This window comes from Cnephaeus nilssonii (assembly GCF_951640355.1).
Source record: "Cnephaeus nilssonii genome assembly, chromosome: 4".
NCBI lineage: Eukaryota > Metazoa > Chordata > Mammalia > Chiroptera > Vespertilionidae > Cnephaeus > Cnephaeus nilssonii.
The window spans coordinates 28,755,997-28,774,865 of record NC_137075.1 but is presented as its reverse complement, the minus strand read 5'-3'; positions in this window follow the sequence as shown (position 1 = coordinate 28,774,865).

Below are 18,869 nucleotides of genomic sequence, written 5' to 3'. Positions count from 1 at the left end.
CTGGGCTGAGGGACAACCCCCCGTCGTGCACGAATTTCGTGCACCGGGCTTCTAGTGAGTGTATAAGAAGAAAAGCAAAAAACAAAATACTCAACAACAACAATGATAATAATAATAAATAATAATTAAAAATATATTAAAGATATATATATATGTATATATATATAAATTTTAAAAATTCCCCTTTCTTTAATCTATCTATATATTCACCTATTTTTGGTAAAGGAGAATAGAGTAGAGAGCAGATAGGCCTGAGTTTGGTGAGTGAAACTAATTAAGCTATTAGTAGAAGAAGTGAGCAAGCATGGAGATGAAAAATAAATGAAATTAAATTTAAAAAACAAAAAAACAATCAAACAAACAACAACAAGAAAAAAAAATTGCCTAGCAAAGAAAGAGAAAAGAGAAGTGTTCATGGACTTGGAGCAGGGGAGAGGAAATTAGATATGTGAATAAGCTAACAGAGTCTACTATAATAGTAATGCATCAATAAATCAGATAAAGAAGATCAATTTTTAACAAAGAGTAAAAAGAAAGTAGAGAGAAAAACTAAAGCAGGAACAGGAGAAGAGAAACAGGATGAAAAAGGGAAAAGTGAGGAAGAAAGGGTTGGCATAAAGGAAAAAATGAGATAGAATTAAATGTTAATAAAAATAATAATACAAATAGAATGTAGAACACTAATCCAAAAAAATGAAAGGATAAATAATAATCCTATATAATAAAAGCCTAATATGCTAAGTGTCCAGTCATCTGGTCAGCTGTTCAACCAATTAAAGTGTAATATGCTGATATGCTAAGGCTGCTCAAATGCTCGCTATGACTTGCACTGACCACCAGAGGGCAGATAGTCAACCAGACAACCATTTGCTATGACATGCACTGACCACCAGGGGGAAGACACTCAATGCAGAAGCTGCCCCCTGGTGGTCAGTGGGCACCCACAGGGGGAGTGCCGCTCAGCCAGAAGCTGGGCTCATGGCTGGGGAGCACAGGAGTAGGAGCCTCTCCCACCTCTGTAGCAGGCAGACATCCCCCGAGGGCTCCTGGACTGCGAGAGGGCACAGGCCAGGCTGAGACCCCCCCCACCCCCGAGTGCATGAATTTTGTGCACCGGGCCTCTAGTTATAATAATAATAATAATTAAAAAAATAAAGAAAAGAGAGAAAAAAATTTAGTTTCTTAAGTAAAAAGTAAAAAATAAAAAAGTGTAGTAGTGACATTCATTCACTTCAGCTGAGTTTTAATGTCCCGTGGGGGCTGGTTTAAGACCCCTTTCTACTGTTCTGTCTACCACATCTCAGTTTCCTGTTAGCTAGTCAGTACTGTGTTGAATTTCCCAGTGACCCACCGCTCCTCTGTGTCAGATGCCACAGTCTTGGTTTCAGTCGTATTTACACAAGCACCTATTTCTGACACGGTGTCTAGGTGGCTGCCACCATTCTCCTACATCTTATTTTCAACACAGCCGTTCTAGTTTTTGGGACCAAATGGCCCCTCAACCCAGTCCCTGAGGGTTTCTTGCGGGTATTCAGAATCTTTGTTTCCCTGCTGACCTCAAGGCTAGATGTGACTGCCCTGCTAGGAGGGGCCTGGTCTTCAGGAGGAATCAGGCTGTCCCAGAGCTGGCTTCCTCATCACCTCTCCCTATTTTGCTCCGCAGCTTCCACAAAACCACTTTTCCCTGCACTGCAGCCTCAGTGGATGTTTATAATTGAAAGATCCTATGCATTGGGTTTAGCAAGTAAAAACAAGAAAATCATAAAGACAGTACAACCGTGCTGCTGTGCATCTCTCTCCCCCTGGCACTGCATAGTCAGTGCAGAACTTCATGCTGCCTTTCTGGGCGTAGCTCCCATGGCTGTGGGCTTAGATCTAGATTCACCCACTGACAGCAGCCCTGTGGACCCCCTTCCACAGTTGAGTGCTACATGTTTCCCCAAGGGACAGGGACTTGGTGCAGTGCAGTCTTCCTCTGACACTCTAGTCCCTGCTGCACAAGTATCTCCCTCCAGCCCAGCTCCCCATCTCACTGCTCTCCAGGCAACCTCTGACCTTTCTGTCGATGGATTATCTCACCAGCTGTGCTTAACCTTTTGCACTCAGATGTCAAGTGTAACTCGACACAGTTAGCATCGGCAGCAGCTCTTTTTATACTCTTTGAATGTATCAATAATTTGAAATATAAAAAAAAAATACAAATAAATACGTTTGTATGAAAAGAAACTCCAGTTTTTTATTCTGTAAAATCTGGGGTATTTAAAAAATTAAATCCCGAGTAGAATAAATGAATCAAGAAAAAAGCAAGCGAGTGCAAAGGGTTAATTCACTAATTCTGGATGGATGTATTCGATTCAGCTGTTTCTTCTATCTGTGCCATGAGAAGGTGCAGGGCCCATCTGCCTATTCGGCCACCATTCTCCTACATCTTATTTTCAACACAGCTGAGTAATCATATTAAAACGTAAGGTGAATTATATCATTTCTCTTCAGTAAACTTCCAGTGGCTCCCATCTCACTCAAAATAAAATCTATTCTTTGCCATGACCCTTAAGGCTCTCCATGGTATTGGCCCTCACTATTTCACTGACCTCTTAACAATGAATCCCCGCTCAGCATTTTGTTTAACTACCTTGAATCCTTTCTATCTCCCAAATAAAACAAGAATGTTTCCAAATTAGGGAATTTTCATACCTTGAGAGACACTGTCCTTGACTCCCAAGTCATTCTCAATCACTTACTGTTCATTTATCCTAACAGAAATATCACCTACTAAAACATTAAGTATTTTTACCTACTCCCACTAAAATGTAAACTCTGCAAGAGCATGGAGTTTTGTTTCCTCTTATTTTGTGTCTACTATAATTATTCTGTTCCTTTAAATAATTGCCATACTTCTATCTATCCTCCTAATCAGATATGAATAATATTATTTTTCAAAATAACATTTTAAATACTGAGATGTATTTTTCTTCAACCATGGCACTTTAATTTACTTCCCTCTCAAAAGAGAGATATGATCTTTATAATAATTTTACCTTTCTCCAATTCACTAGTTTTCCTCTCCTTATTCCATGATACCTTTAGAATAAATTTACTTAACTTCCTCTCTCTCTCAACCATCATTTTCTAGTGTTCTTTTTCTTCCCTGATTATTAGTATCTAATAGAAATCTTCCTAATCTATGAATCCTCTAATTGAGGAAACTTTTTAAAATATTTTATATTTCTACAGAGGTTATCATTATAAATTAAAAACCTATATATCAAGATTAACTTCTTACTACTATTTCCTCTGCTGTTTATGTTTCCCTATATTGAGGTCTCTGTTTCAGTTTCTTCATTATTTTTGGTGAATTTTTTTTTCCTCAAGTAGGAGAGAAATAAGGTTTTTCAATTTAAAAAAAAGCCATATATATATATATATATATATATATATATATATATATATATATATATAAATTTAAAAAAATATATATATATATATATATATTTCCCCCATGACAGGTATTGTTGAAGTGAAGTCTTTTTCTCTCATTTGTCTGGAGATCTTAATTCATTTTTTTCTCTCTATGTTTTCAAATGAGTTTAATTCTAGTTTATTTGTTTTTTAAATATTTTTTAAATAACATCTTGAGTTTAACACCTATGTTTTAAATATCAGTAATTTTATACTGAAAATTTATACTCAAGAGGGAAATGGATGGCAGATACCTTTGAAGAAGACTTCATGAGGAAACTGTGATTCTAGAAAGCAAAATGAAAGAATCTATGAAAATATTGTGAAGAAATAAATCACCAGGGGTAGATGGAATACTAATATAATTATTTCAAGTGACAGACAGAATCTGTCAAAATCATAACAAGAATATGTCAAGCCCCAGCTGGTTTGGCTCAGTGGATAGAGCGTCGGTTTGTGGGCTGAAAGGTCCTGGGTTTGATTCCAGCCAAGGGCACATGCCTGGGTTGTGGGCTCGATCCCTAGTATGGGGTGTTACAGGAGGCAGCCGATCAATGATTCTTTCTCATCATTGATGTTTCTATCTCTCTCTCCCTCTCCCTTCCTCTCTGAAATCAAAAATATATTTTAAAAAAAAGAATATGTCAACAAATATGGAAAACAAAACAATGGCCTACAGATTGAAACATTCAATATTTATATCCTAATGTTCAAGAAAGGAGATGCTAAAGAGTGCAGTAATAATAGTACTAAATTCCCACCCAAGAAAGTTATTCTTGCCCTAGCTGGTTTGGCTCAGTGGAGAGAGCATTGGCCTGCGGACTGAAGTGTCCCAGGTTCGATTCCGGCCAAGGGCACATGCCTGGGTTGTGGGCTCGATCCCCAGTAGGGGACTTGCTGGAGGCAGCCAATCAATGATTCTCATCATTGATGTTTCTCTCTCTCTCTCTCCCTCTTCCTTCCTCTCTGAAATCAATAAAGAAATATATTTTTTTTAAAAAAAGAAAGTTATTCTTAAGATGATGCAACAAAAGCTTCTTCCTTATGTGGAGCAAGAAGTACTGGATATCCAAACCGGATTCATAAAAGGAATAGACACTCAAGGTATAATTGTGAACATTAATTGGTTCCTGGAGCACTTCAGAGAATTTCAGAAGAAAGTTTGTCTTTGTCTTATAGACTACAGAAAGGTCTTTGAGTATGTGGATCGTGAAAAGCTATAGTTTGCTCTGAAAGAAATGGGCTGCCTCAGCACTTGATTGTTTTGATATATAACCTCTATTGTGGATAGGAAGCCGATATCAAGACAGGATATGGAGAGACAAAATGGTTTTATATAAACAAATTGTTCAACAAGGGTGCATTCTACCTCCCTATTTGTTTAATTTGTATACAGAACATATTACATAAATAACTGGGCTAGAGTCAGAGGAAGGAGGGGCAAAAGTTGGTGGAAGAAATTGCAATAACTTAACATATGCATATGACATTATCTTTTTGGCATAAAGTAGCAATGCTTTGAAATGACTTCTGATGAAAGTGACAGACGGAAGTGCCAAAGCAAGACTGTATTTGAGCATCATGAAGACAAAAATTCATAATTACAGAAGAAATACACAGCTTCAACATAGACAATGAAGACATTGAAATTAATGATTATGTTAACAATTCAAATGGGGACTGTAGCCAAGAAATCAAGAAAAAAAAACTGAGACTCAGAAGGGCAGCAATGGAAGAATTAGGATAGATCAGTGAGAGCAAAAATGTGTCATTAAAGACCTAAAGTTAAGATCATCTACAGCCTTGTAATCCCAGTTACTATGTATGGATGTATAAGTTGCACACTGAAGAGGCTGATAGGAAAAAATTGATTAGTTGGAAATATGGTATTGGAGGAGAATTCGACAGCTACCCTGGATCGCCAAAAAAATTTACAAGTGGGTCCTAGAGCAAATTAAGCCTGAAAACATCCCTCGAGGCAAAAATGACAAAACTGAAGCTGTCCCAGTTCGGGCACATCATGAGAAGGCAGGGTTCTTTAGGAAAGACAGTAATGCTAGGCAAAATGAAGGGCAGCAGGAAAGAGAAAGACCAAATATGAGCTGGATTGACTCCATAATAGAAGCCATAGGCATGAGTCTACAGGAGCTGAGCAGGGCTGGTGAGGACAGGACATTGTGGACATCACTCATTCACCTCGTCTCCACGAGTCAGAGCCAACTCAATGGCATGGAACACACACAAAGATGAAATCTTCCATTTGGTGAAAGGCAAAAAAGATAATGGATCCAATCTAGGCAGTTAAAAAAAAACTCTGTTCATTGTGATGTCTCTTGACCTTGTTAAATGTCAAGGACATGAACATAACCATTCGTGTGGAAGTTCTCTTGTGGCTCAGACCTTTGACTGCTAAACTCTACCTGGAATCTTCCTCCCTTCCCTAAACCCCCACCCCATTTTGCTCCTGCTTTCTATTTTTATTTTTCCAAGACTCCTGAGGAGGGAGTCCTTTGAAGTAGCAGAGCATTGCCACTTCAAGTTGTTTTCCAATTTAAGCAGAATCCGGGTAAGCAGAGAGAAGTAGATCGTAGGTGGGATCGGAGGGTAAGGAAGGTGTACTCAGGTTGCTATAGACCCAGAATCCCCAACAAAAAAGGATCTCTTGTTATCAGCACGATATTGGGATGAAATAAACTGTGGCTTTTCTCTTCACATGGATTTGTAAACAAAACAATAAATTATAATGTGTTTATATAGATAATGTTTCATTTCAAGGGATTAAATTATTATATGTGGAAATAAGTTCCATAAAATAAACATTTGCTTGGAATAATGAAAATGATTAAAATTTAGTTCAAAGTGAAGATAAGAAAAAAAATAGATTTAATTGTTAAACCTGGAGAGGGTACACTAATGTTATAAATCACAATGACTTACAACTGAACTTTTGAGCAAAGAAAGGTTAACTTAATTATTATATTCTGGCAAGGTGTTTTTTGTTGTTGTTGTTGTTGTTGTTTTTACATCTGAAACAAAGGAGCTTGCTAGGAAATCTAATGAAATAAAATTCATGGACTTCAGAAAAAAAAACGGTAGCATAAGAATAGACTTATAAAGATACTTTTAAAATCAGACCTAACTGATCAAAGAAAAAAATGCCTAAAATTATTTTAGCATCACTGAAACTAAAAATTCTTTCTATGATATTGAATCTCATGAAATTGCTTATAGTTAACCATTTTAGACTTTAAAAATTGGCAGTTTTATCCTATATAGTAAAAGGCTAATATGCAAATTGTCCCCTCCACCAGGAGTTCAACTGGGAGTTCGACCAGGGGTGGGGCTGGCTGGCTAATCACCCACAGCCTCTCCTTCAGGCCAGCCCACCCCCAATTGGCCCCCCACACCCTGATCAGGGGCATGGCTGGCCAGACTCCACCTGTGCACGAATTCCTGCACAGGGCCTCTAGTATGGTTACTAAACATAAACATCCTGAGGGGAAATTCTGCAGACACACTATAGTTTCACATATTATGGAAGAAGCACAAAACTCATAAAGAGAATTATGTATTGTTGTAGGAAGTCAAAAAAGCTTAGTAAGTGCTATCAGTTTTTATAGCACAATTAACTTATGATTTCTTAATTTTGATAAACATTCAGTTGGCTAGATTATTTGTTCAAAATACTTTGTTTCAGAAAGGGTATATAAGTGCTATCTTTTCATAATTCCTGAATATCTGAGGATATATTTCTTATATTTTAGTCATAAATATGAGAAATATTGTTTTCCTTCAAAAATATGTACGGTAGATAACCTTTTTTTTATTTAGTAAGCGAGAATAAGAGTTTATGAACTAATTGAGTACTAGGAAAATTGTGACAAAGTGCTAATATCAGTAGTCTAGTAAAGTTTCCAAATGTGTTTGGGCAATCTAATATTTGTTTCTTTAGGTGGAGGAATGAAAAATCAAATAATAGTTCTTACATTTACTATTTCATATAATAAACATTGAACAAATACTAGACACTAGATTAACTTAAGACCTATGTATTCACCAGACATGAGAGATCTATATTAAACTCTGTTTAATATCTGTTGGATATTTTTATTTGTATGACAAGACTCAAACCTACTACAATCTTCTCTCTGAAATTGATATCTTCCTCTGCAATCCCTTTATTTTTTTGTTCAAAGAATTGTATATCCTGATACTTTTACTTATCATTATATATTGAGCATTTTACATGTTATTATAGTCCTCCAAAAAATATTTAATGGCAGTTTGATAATCTACTGTTCAAATAATGTACAATTTTTTACTCAACCACCCTCTTATCTATAAAGTTATGTTAAGATTTTGGATGTACTAGTAAATAATTGAAGGCCACTCAAGTTAGCTTAAGGGGACGATATAAGCTGCTATAAGAATATTGAAATGTTTCACAGAATGAAGAGAAAGCAATGCAGAAAGTGACTAGGATGTGCAATGGAATGCTCCCAATAATATTTTGTCTCTGTCTCTTATTTCTGCTTCTCTCCACATCTCTGCCTCTTTCTCCTCTCTCTGCAGACTGGCATTCTCTGCTCTTCAGTTCACCTGGAGGATAATAACCTGGCATAGTTTCTGAATTTTTTCACTTCTTGCATTCAAGGTATCAACCCCAAAACTAAAACAGAATTCCTAGGTGAGAAAGGCAATATAATTGACCTAGTTTGGTCAAATGTCTACCCTATTCCAATTAATAGTAGCCAATGCATCAAGGTCCCACTTTTTTTATTCCCATTTCCTTCCGCTTACCCTCTCCTCTTTGGCAACCATCTCTATACCTATGGGTATGTTTCTATTTTGTTTTGTTTATTTTTTTAAGATTCCATTCATAAGCTTCTTTGTCTGTGTGACATATTTCCGTTAGTTTAATACCCTCTAGATCCATCCATGTTGTCGCAAATGGCAAAAGATTTCATTATTTTTTATTGTTGAAAGATATTTTCATTGCATGTATACATCTCACATCTTTATCATCCATTCATCTATTGATGGAAATCTAGGTTGCCTCCATATCTTGTCTCTTACTAAAAATGCTGCAATGAACATAGTGTTTTTGTTTTATTTAAATAAAAACCCATAAGTGGAATTGCTGTACTATTTTTCATAGTGGTTGCACTAATTTACAATAGTGTATGAGGTTTTCTGTTGTTTTTTTAATGAGAAAAATTTTTTTCTTTATTGATTAAAGTATTACATATGTGTCCTTATCCCCCCATTGTCCACCCCCCTGCTCATGCCCTCACCCCCCTGGTGTCTGTGTCCATTGGTTAGGCATATATGCATGCATACAAGTCCTATGGTTGATCACTCCCCCTTTCCCCTGCCCTCCTCTACCTTCCCTCTGAGGTTTGATGGTCTGATCGATGCTTCTCTGTCTCTGGATCTGTTTTTGTTCATCAGTTTATGTTTTTCATTATATCCCACAAATGAGTGAGATCATGTGATATGAGGGTTTTCTTTTCTCTACATCACCAGAATTTATTATTTGTTGATTTATTGATGCTAGCCATTCTGACAGATGTGAGGTGATAATATCTCATTGTCGTTTTAATTTGTATTTCCCTGATGATTAGTGATGTTGAGTATCTTTTCAAATCTCTTTTGGCTATCTGGATAAATGCCTACTCAGGTTCTTCACCCATTTTGAATGTTTGTTTGTTTTTATGTTAAGTTGTATGAGTTCCTTATACATTTTAGATGTTAGCTCCTTAAGGGATGTATCACTTGTGAGTATCTTCTTCCAATCAGTAGGTTATCTTTTTATTCTGTGGGTTTCCTTCATTGAGCAAAAACCTTTTAGTTTGACAGTCACATTTGTTTAATCCCCACCCCCATTGCTCATGGAGATATACAAAAATGTATTGTTAGGACTGATGTAAAAAATTTTACTGGATATATTTTCTCCTAGGAGTTTAATGGTTTCAGATGTTACATTTAAGTTTGTTTTGTATATGGTGTGAAAAAATGGTTCAATAATTTTTGCATGGATCTGTTCAGATTTCTGAACAGCACTTATTGAAGAGGTTGTCTTTACTCAATTGCATATTAATTGCCTCCTTTGTCATGGATTAAATGACCATATAAGTGAAGATTTATTTCTAAGCTCTCTGTTATATTCCATTGATCTTTATATTTGTTTCTATGCTAGTATCACACTGCTTTAATTGCTATACCTTTATAGTGTAATTTGATATTGGGGAATATGATACCTCCCACTTTGCTCTTTCTCATGATTTATTTGGCTATTTGGGGATTTTGTGTTCCATATAAATTTTAGTTATTCTAATTCTGAGAATGCCATTGTTATTTTATTTTGGATTGCTTGAATCTGTATATTGTTTTAGGTAGAAAGGATATTTTTAACAACATTTATTCTTCCAATCCATGAGTAATGTATATTTTTCTATTTATTTTTATCTTCTTCTGTTTCTTCTTTAATATCTTAAGTTTTTCAGTATTTAGGTCTTATACCTCTTTGGTTAAATTTATTCCTAAGGATTTTATGCTTTTTTATGAAATTGCAAATGAAGTTGTTTTCTTACTTTATCCTATTGTTGTCCATTATTGGTGTATAGCAGGCGTCCTCAAACTACGGCCCGTGGGCCACATGCGGGTGTTTTTGCCGTTTTGTTTTTTTTACTTCAAAATAAGGTATGTGCAGTGTGCATAGGAATTTGTTCATAGTTTTTTTTTAAAACTATAGTCCGGCCCTCCAACCGTCTGAGGGACAGTGAACTGGCCCCCTGTTTAAAAAGTTTGAGGACCCCTGGTGTATAGGAACATCATAATTTCTCTATATCAATTCTATATCCTGCAACTTTACTGAATTAATTTATTTGTCCTAATAGTTTTTTGGTGGAGTCTGTAGGGTTTTCTATATATAGTATCATGTCAACTGCAAATAATGAGTATTTTCCTTTTCAAGTTGGATGCCTTTTATTTCTTTTTTTTGTCTGATTGCTCTGGATAGTCTTACACTTTAAAAATTATTTGCATTTTATCATATAAGTTATAGTTTTCAGTTGTAATATTATATATTTAGTTCATTTCTTTTTTTATTTTTATCCTACTCAGTTTTCAAATATTTTAGGTTTCTATCTAATCTGGATTTTCTTCCTCCAAGTTCATGTATTCTCCTTTAAAAAAAAAATCCCTATCAAATCTCCTTCCTTCCCACTTGCAAGATGAATTCATTTTTTCCTCCTTATAATTGTTTGTAATACCATTTTATAATTTCACATTTTACTCTTTTAGTTCATTTGTCCTATATTTTATTTTCCTAAATAAATGTTCATCTTCCTGAAGCAATTATTGAAATTATCAGATATGATCCACTTATTTTAAACTTCACCCAAATACATATTAAATGTAACAATAAGCTATTTGCATCTGTTTTATCTGGTCTTTATTGCATTCTGTTCTCCAAATTATATAATTCTGTCCTAGATGCTTACAATAATATTCGAGTTTTATTTAACTTTGAATCATATGATTTTCACTCATTATCTATATTTTTCTCTGCTTTCTTTTTGTGGTACCTCATTTTAATTATTAAAAATTCACTTAATTTATTCTTGGTAATTGAACTTCTTCCAATCTGATAATATGAGCTGGCTCAAAATTATGAGTTTTTCTTTTTCAAATATTTTCCTTCCAATCTTCTAGTAATATGCAATCAAAAATTTTATTAAATTTACTTTATCTTTTAGTTCTCTTATTTAAATAAAGAATAATTTTAGATACATGTATTTATTTTAAAATTTACTTCTAATACTGATACTAATACACTGTTATCTTATTTACATGTGCACAACTCAGTCTCTTAGTACAAAATTTCCGAAGTGTGATATAGTGAAAAAAAAAAAAAAGGAAATAACATCCATGAATGCGTTCTAGTAAATTTTTAAAAGAGGTAACTTATAATTGGGTTATCAATAGTACATGGATGAACCCCCAGTAATAATTAGATGACATATGTAGAACTCCATGAAAAGAGGTTTGACTTTAAAATAATCTAATTGGGTAGCTAGACAATAATAGAAGGTGATTTAAGAACTATTATAATCATATCATCTAGATTGAAATACATTAACAAAATAGACCCAAAGACATGGAATCAGGCAACAGATTGAGGATCCTCAGAGGAAAAGGGAGCAGAGGGAAGAGATCAACCAAAGAACTTATATGCATACTAGAAGCCCGGTGCACGAAATTTGTGCACTTGGGGGGGGGGCAGTCCCTCAGCCTGGCCTGTGCCCTCTTTCAGTCTGGGAGCCCTGGGGGGATGTCCGACTGATGGCTTAGGCTCACTAAGCCATCAGTCAGACATCCTTAGCATTGCCATGGAGGCAGAAGAGGCTCCCACCACTGTTGCTGTGCTCACTAGCCATAAGCCCAGCTTCAGGCTGAGTGGCACTCCCCCTGTGGGAGCACACTGACCACCAGGCAGCAGCTCCTGAATTGAGTGTCTGCCCCCTGGTGGTCAGTGCACATCATAGTGACTGGTCATTACACCATTTGGTTATTTGCATATTAGCCTTTTATTATATAGGATATGCATAACCCATGGACACAGAAAATAGCGGAGTGAAGGCCTGGGGAGGGCATGGGAATAGGGAGGGGAGGTCAATGGGGTAAAAAAGAGGACATCTAATACTTTAACCAGTAAAGATAAAATTAAAAAAAGAAAAATAAATAAATAAATCTTGAGAGTAAAAAAAAAGACTTAGGAAAAAAAGTATTCATCAGTATGACAATAGATCCAAATTACCGTTCTTGATCAGAAATATTCAATAAACTAGAAAATAATTATTATTGTACAACATTTTAATATGTTCTTTAGTATTTATTTGCTATTGCCAACATTCATTGAAATCTTTTTTGTCTTCTGTGACATTACAGTCTTCCAATTTTGTTTTGTCAAAACTGTCACCACGGCCCAGCTGGTGTGACTCAGTGGTTGAGCATCAACCTATGAAGTAGGAGGTCACAGTTCAATTCCTGGTTGGGGTATAAGCCCAGGTTGTGGCCTTGATAACCAGTGTGGGGCATGCAGGAGGCAGTCAATCAATGATTGTCTCTCATCACTGATGTTTCTATCTCTCTCCCCCCCTCTCCCTACCTCTCTGAAATCAATAAAAAACAAAACAAAAAACTGTCATTATGCCAGAGGCCTTAATTTAGGAATTGGGATAGCTTGTAGGAGGAACTCTGACACCTTAAATCCTCCTGAGAGCCCTGCAGGAAGAATTCTATGTTTACAACAAAGCACTATGGTTCTAATAAGCTCTTCCTTTAACTTCTTTTTCCCCTCTGTGAAGTACTTTATTCATCTCCGTCTTGGCAGAACTTACTTGTGACTTGGCCACTTCATATCTGATTGCAATTCTTTCTTTTTCCTAAATGAAATTGTTTGGACATTTGTTTACTGTGGACAGTTTATCTTTTTTGAACTTTTTATTATGTTCAATTCACTGGCTCATTTTATTTCTCTAATTTGTGTCCAAGTGACATTCTCTAAGGCTTGGTTTTTCCATGTCCACTGTAAATTTATTTCACCCACCCAAATCCACCTTTTCTTCACTTTTCCATTATAATAAATGCTAAACTCTTTAGTTTAGAAATCCACTGTCAAATTTAAGATTACATCCATATTCTCTTAATTTATTTTTGTTTGTTTGCTTATTTTTTTAATTGTTAACACTATTACAGGTGCCTCCCATTTCCTTGATCAATGACTATATTGTAAAAAATAAGTATTGCATTGATAAGCATCATGCTTATCTATATTTCTATAGCCAGTTTTTTACAGACCTCATTTAATTCCTGAATTGCAAAAATCTAGTCTGCTCTTTAGTCTTTTGTTCACTACTCACTAAGGCAAGGTAAATATAACTGAAAGAAATCAACTATCAATATTGACTTTGAAAAATTTTAACCTAGTTTGGAGAAATGATGAAAGATAGATATAATTATTAAATACTAGTGGCCTGGTGCACAAAATTTGTGCATGGGGGGGTTCCCTCAGCCCAGCCTGCACCCTCTCCAATCAGGGACCCCTTGGGGTATGTCCAACTGCTGGTTTAGGCAGTCGGCCATCCCTCTTGCAATCTGGGGTCACTGGCTCCTAACCGCTCACCTGCTTGCCTGCCTGATTGCCCCTAACCCCTCTTCTTGCCTTCCTGATTACCCCTAACATCTCTGCCTGCCTGCCTGATCGCCCCTAACTGCCTCTGTCTGCCTAATCACCCCTATCTGCCCTCCCCTGCTGGCCTGATCTCGCCCCCAACTGCCCTCCCCTGCTGGCCCGATCTTGCCACCAACTGCCCTCCCCTTCCAGCCTGATCTTGCCCCCAATGACCCTCCCCTGCTGGCCTGATCTCACCTGCAACTGCCCTCTCTGCCTCGGCCCCCACCACCATGGCTTTGTCTGAAAAAAAATCGGATGTCCGGAAGATGGCCGGTCGACCCAGTCTAATTAGCATATTACCCTTTTATTAGTATAGATAGATTATATAGGATAGGATTGCTTAAATGGAGGGGGGGGTGGCTTTTTCAGCAGGAGGAGATGCTCTTGGCAGACAAAATTACATAATCCCTATATCTGGACTGATAGCCAGCTATATGCACTGTACTGCCAAACCGGTTATTAAAATATTGAACTACTTTCTTATACCTTACACCAAACAGCTGTTCCCCTTAAAACCCCTCCTCAGCCCCCACCTTAGGTTCTGCCATTACAGTTTACTCAGATTAGGTTCTGATTAGTCGATTTCTATGCCAGGCAGCGTCAAAAGTTCCGCCTCCTAGGCAGCCATTGGCTCCTGATAGTTTACCCAGATTTGGTTCTGATTGTTCAGTTTCTATGCCAGTCAACCTTCTTGGAGGCCCGGAAAGAAAGAGAGGCGCAACTGCTGGCGAAGCCCGGAGAGAAAGAGAGAGGCAATGGCTGATCAACAGCTGCCACGGAGGCTATGGATCAGACCCTTCCTCTCTTTCACCAAGCCTCTCTCCGGGGCTGATCTGCAGCCCCCTCCGCAGTCAGTGCTGTATCGCCACGCCTGCAGCACTGACTGCAGGACTGACTTCTGGTTGGTCGAGCCTTCAGTTGTTTTGGACGTTACAGATCCTGGGTTTTTATACATTAGGATATTAGCTTGATCAATGTCATTTAGCACTTTACTAGTAGAAACAGGTAAATTTTAAAACCTGAGAGGGAAAATAGGCTTGCACAAACAAAAAAACAATACAAAAACAAAACAAAAGCATTAAGGGCTACTATACAGAGATGACAGAAAAGAAGAACAGTCAAATTTAAATCCACCTGACATTTATCAGAAATTGTACATCTAAACTCTGCAGAATTTAAAAGAAAGAAAATTAATACTTAGCTCCAGTTATTTTGGCTAAAGGACATCTCTGAATTATTTAAATACCTTGAAATATATTCAGACTTGCCATATGGCCAGCATATGGGCATTTTATTTTTTAAAACATCCTGTGTCCTCTTGAAAAGAATGTTCCTTTTGTAATAAAGTAAATTAGGTAAAGTCACAACAAAGTTCTAAAACAAAGGAACAAGAGCCAGATCACACAGAGAGAACTGAAAATTAGCTTTATATCAAGTTTTAATACTGCAACTTAGCTGCAAGGAGATAATGAGATATTATTAAAGTATTGAAGAAAAACAACTCTGATGTAGAATTATATATCAAACTAAAATGCTATTGAACGTTGAAAATATTTTTAAAAATATTAACAGGCACATTCAGCCTCAGTTAGCTTGGTATACCAATCCAGAAAATATACTGAAAATTATATAATACTAGAGGCCCGATGCAAAAAATTCCTGCAAGGGGCTCTGCCCTCGCAGCCCCAGCTTGGTCCGAAATGTCGTCTGGAAGGACGTCTGGAAGGACATCTGGAAGGTCATTCAGCTGTCTGGTCTAATTAGCATATTATGCTTTTATTATTATAGATATATAAGGATGCAGAAAGTCTAAAAAATAAAATATATCCTATTATGCTAGCAACCCCCCAAAAGCTGGTAGAGCTATATCAGTATGAGATAAATACATTTTATGGCAGGAATAAGTATTAGGGATAAAGAAATACTTTTTAAAATAAGAAAGGAGCAGTATACCAGGAATATATGGCACATCTAAATTTGTATGAATGTAATAGGGAGAAATATTGAGAGAAATACATGAATCCTTACCTACTTCTCTTAGTAACTATTGAAAGAATTGTCAGTAAGAATTTAGAAGATTTAAATATCTCTATTAAAAAATTTGAACCTAATTAACATATATAGGACACTGCAAAATGCATTCTTTTGAAGTGGAAATTTAATATTTATTTAAATGCTATCCCATAAAACAAGTCTTCAAAAAGTTAAAGAATTGAAATAATACATTTCTGACATGAGGTGAATTAAGCAATAAATCAATTAGAAATGACAACTTAAAAATCCCTCAATGTTTTAGTCAGGCAATCTAAAAAATAAAGTTTAGTGAAAATTAGAATGAAATGACATATTGAAAATCAAGAAAATTTGTAACCTTAATGGTATCCTATTAATAAAAGCCTATGTGGCCATGACGCCCTCATGCCACAATGAGCAATCATTAGGAGGCTGCTTGTGCAGCAGGCACGCACAGGTGGGCAGGGGTTTGACGCTGTGTGTGGGGCACAGAGGCGGGACCTGTGGCTCTGTGCAGTGAGGCCTGGGGGCCCTGCGGCTCCGCATGGCAATGCCAGGGGTCCAACGGCTCCGGCCTACCTCTTTGGGGAAATCCACCAAGGAGCCCCAGATGGGTGGGCAGAGCCTACCTCTTTGGAGCAATCGATCGCGGGGCTCCCGCACTGTGAGAGGGCACAGGTCAGGCTGGGGAACTACCCCCCCCCCCCCCCGAGTGCATGAATTTTTGTTCTCTTTTTATAGGAACATTTTTATTTTATAGCTTTGAAATAATCTGTGTTATTCGTAGGATATACTCACTATGATTTATTACATGATTTTATAGATTACACATTTAAAAAGCAGTAAAATCAAATAATTTGCCACTAAGGTGACCTTCACATCCACAATGTTGCTGAGCAAGCTGTTTTTGTACCTTATTTATACCAATAGAATCACTTATATTTGTATAGTAAATTTGATAACAACTCAAATATTTTTCTAATATGCTATAATCTATATTTTTATTTTTTAATGTATTTTTATTTATTTCAGAGAGGAAGGGAGGAGAGGAAGATAGAAATATCAATGATGAGAGAGAATCATCACTAGGCTGCCTACTGGGGATCAAGCCCACAACCTGGCATGTGCCCTGACTGAGAATTTAACCTTACCTCCTGGTTCATGGGTCAACGCTCAACCACTGAGCCACATTGACCAGGCTATAATCTATATTTTTTAAATTGAACTATTAAGTTGAACTTTTAAATTGAACTATTAAAAGTAGGCTATCCTCTCTTCCAGCTATCTATCATTTATCTATCTATCTATCTATCTATCTATCTATCTATCTATCATCTATCATCTACCTATTTTTAGCAAGCTGTTTTTTTTTATTTACTAGAGGCCTGATGCATGAAGATTCATGCAAGAATGGGCCTTCCTTCCCCTGGCTGTTGGCACTACCTTTGCTCTGGCCTGGAGCCACCTTTCCGCCTTGCCACGCTGCCCAGAGGCCCGGAGCGACTGGTGGGATGCAGAATGCCTGCTTCGGCACCTGTGTATGCAAATTAACTCGCCATCTTTGTTGGGTTAATTTGCATACTCACTCCTGATTGGCTGGTGGGCGTCATGAAGGCATGGTCAATTTGCCTCTTGCTCTTTTATTATGTAGATTATTATTTTTATAAAATTAATGTTGACATAAATGCAGGTGTTCCCCTTTTCCCCACCCTTTGTCCACCTCCACTCACTCCTGCCTCCCTCTCCCTTGGCCTTCACCAAACTATTGTCTGTGTCCATAGGCTATGCATATATGTCCTTCAGATAACCCCTTCATCTTTATTCATTTTACCCCACCCCCTTCTCTTGAGCACTAGCCAGTCTATTCCATTCTTCTGGTTACATTTTGTTCATCAGTTTGTTTTGTTTATTAGATTACATATATTAATGAGATCTAATGGTATCTCTCTTTTTCTGACTGGCTTATTTTGCTTAGCATAATACTCTCCAGGTCTATCCATGCTGTCACAAAGGGTAAGGGATCATTTTTTTTACAGCTGCATAGTATTCCATTGTGTAGTACCAGCCTTTTTATCCACTCATCTGCTGATAGGCACTTGGGCTATTTCCCAATCTTGGCTATTGTAAATAATGCTGCTATAAACATAGTGGTGCATATATTCTTTCTGATTGAATTTCCAGGATTCCTTGGATATATTCCCAGAGTGGCTTTTGTTCATTCTATCTCTTACCTCATGGAATTCTATTCACTAGTTAATTCTGTTTAATTCTAAACATATGTCACTCCATATAAATGGTAATAGGCCTAACTGTTCATTTCTTACTTTAGATTATTTTATGTTTGGAGTTTCCATATGTTTTTCTTTTTTATCAAAAATCACAAGTATTTATAGTCTAAGTCTGATGACCCCAGTATTTGGATCTGGGCTTGTTTCTATTGTCAATTTATTTTTTTCTTAGCTTTTTGTCATACCAGTCTTTTATTATTTTATTATATACATATATGCATACACATATACACATGCATTTAAATGATGCTCATTGCTTATAAAAATATTTTTGATAAGGTAAAAGAAAGTCTCATATACATTATCTTTTGACTAATTCATTTCTTTTGGGTGGATGGCCTAAGTGTAAGTCACTTTCAAGCAGCAGCAGTTAAACTGGTTTATTGTTGAGCTGCAATCCTTGTGAATGCTAATCTATTTCATTTCCACCCCTGTTCTTAGGCCTTTGGGGTTTCAGATAAAAGCCTTGGTTTTTGTTGGTTTTCTCCTTATCAGTAATTTTATTATTATTATTTTATTATTCACCTTTATTATTGAAAGTATTACAGATGTCCCCCTTCTCCCTCTCCCCCGCATTGAAAGCCTTGGGTTTTTAAAGGAGGCCTTCCTTCTTGTGAGTTCTGAACCATATCTTTTATCTCCCTAAGCACTAGAAGTCTATTACCATTTTTTTCTTAGTTCTCATCCTAATAATAGACATTTACAGATGGGAAAATCCTTCAATGGACAAGAGTAATAAACAGTGCTCTCTCCTTCTTGAAGTGCTCTTTGTTTTTCCTTTATCTTTTTGTTCACACTATTATAGATGTCTTGATTTTCCCCCACCTCCACCAAGCCTCCGCTCCACCCCTTATCTCTAGCCATCACCA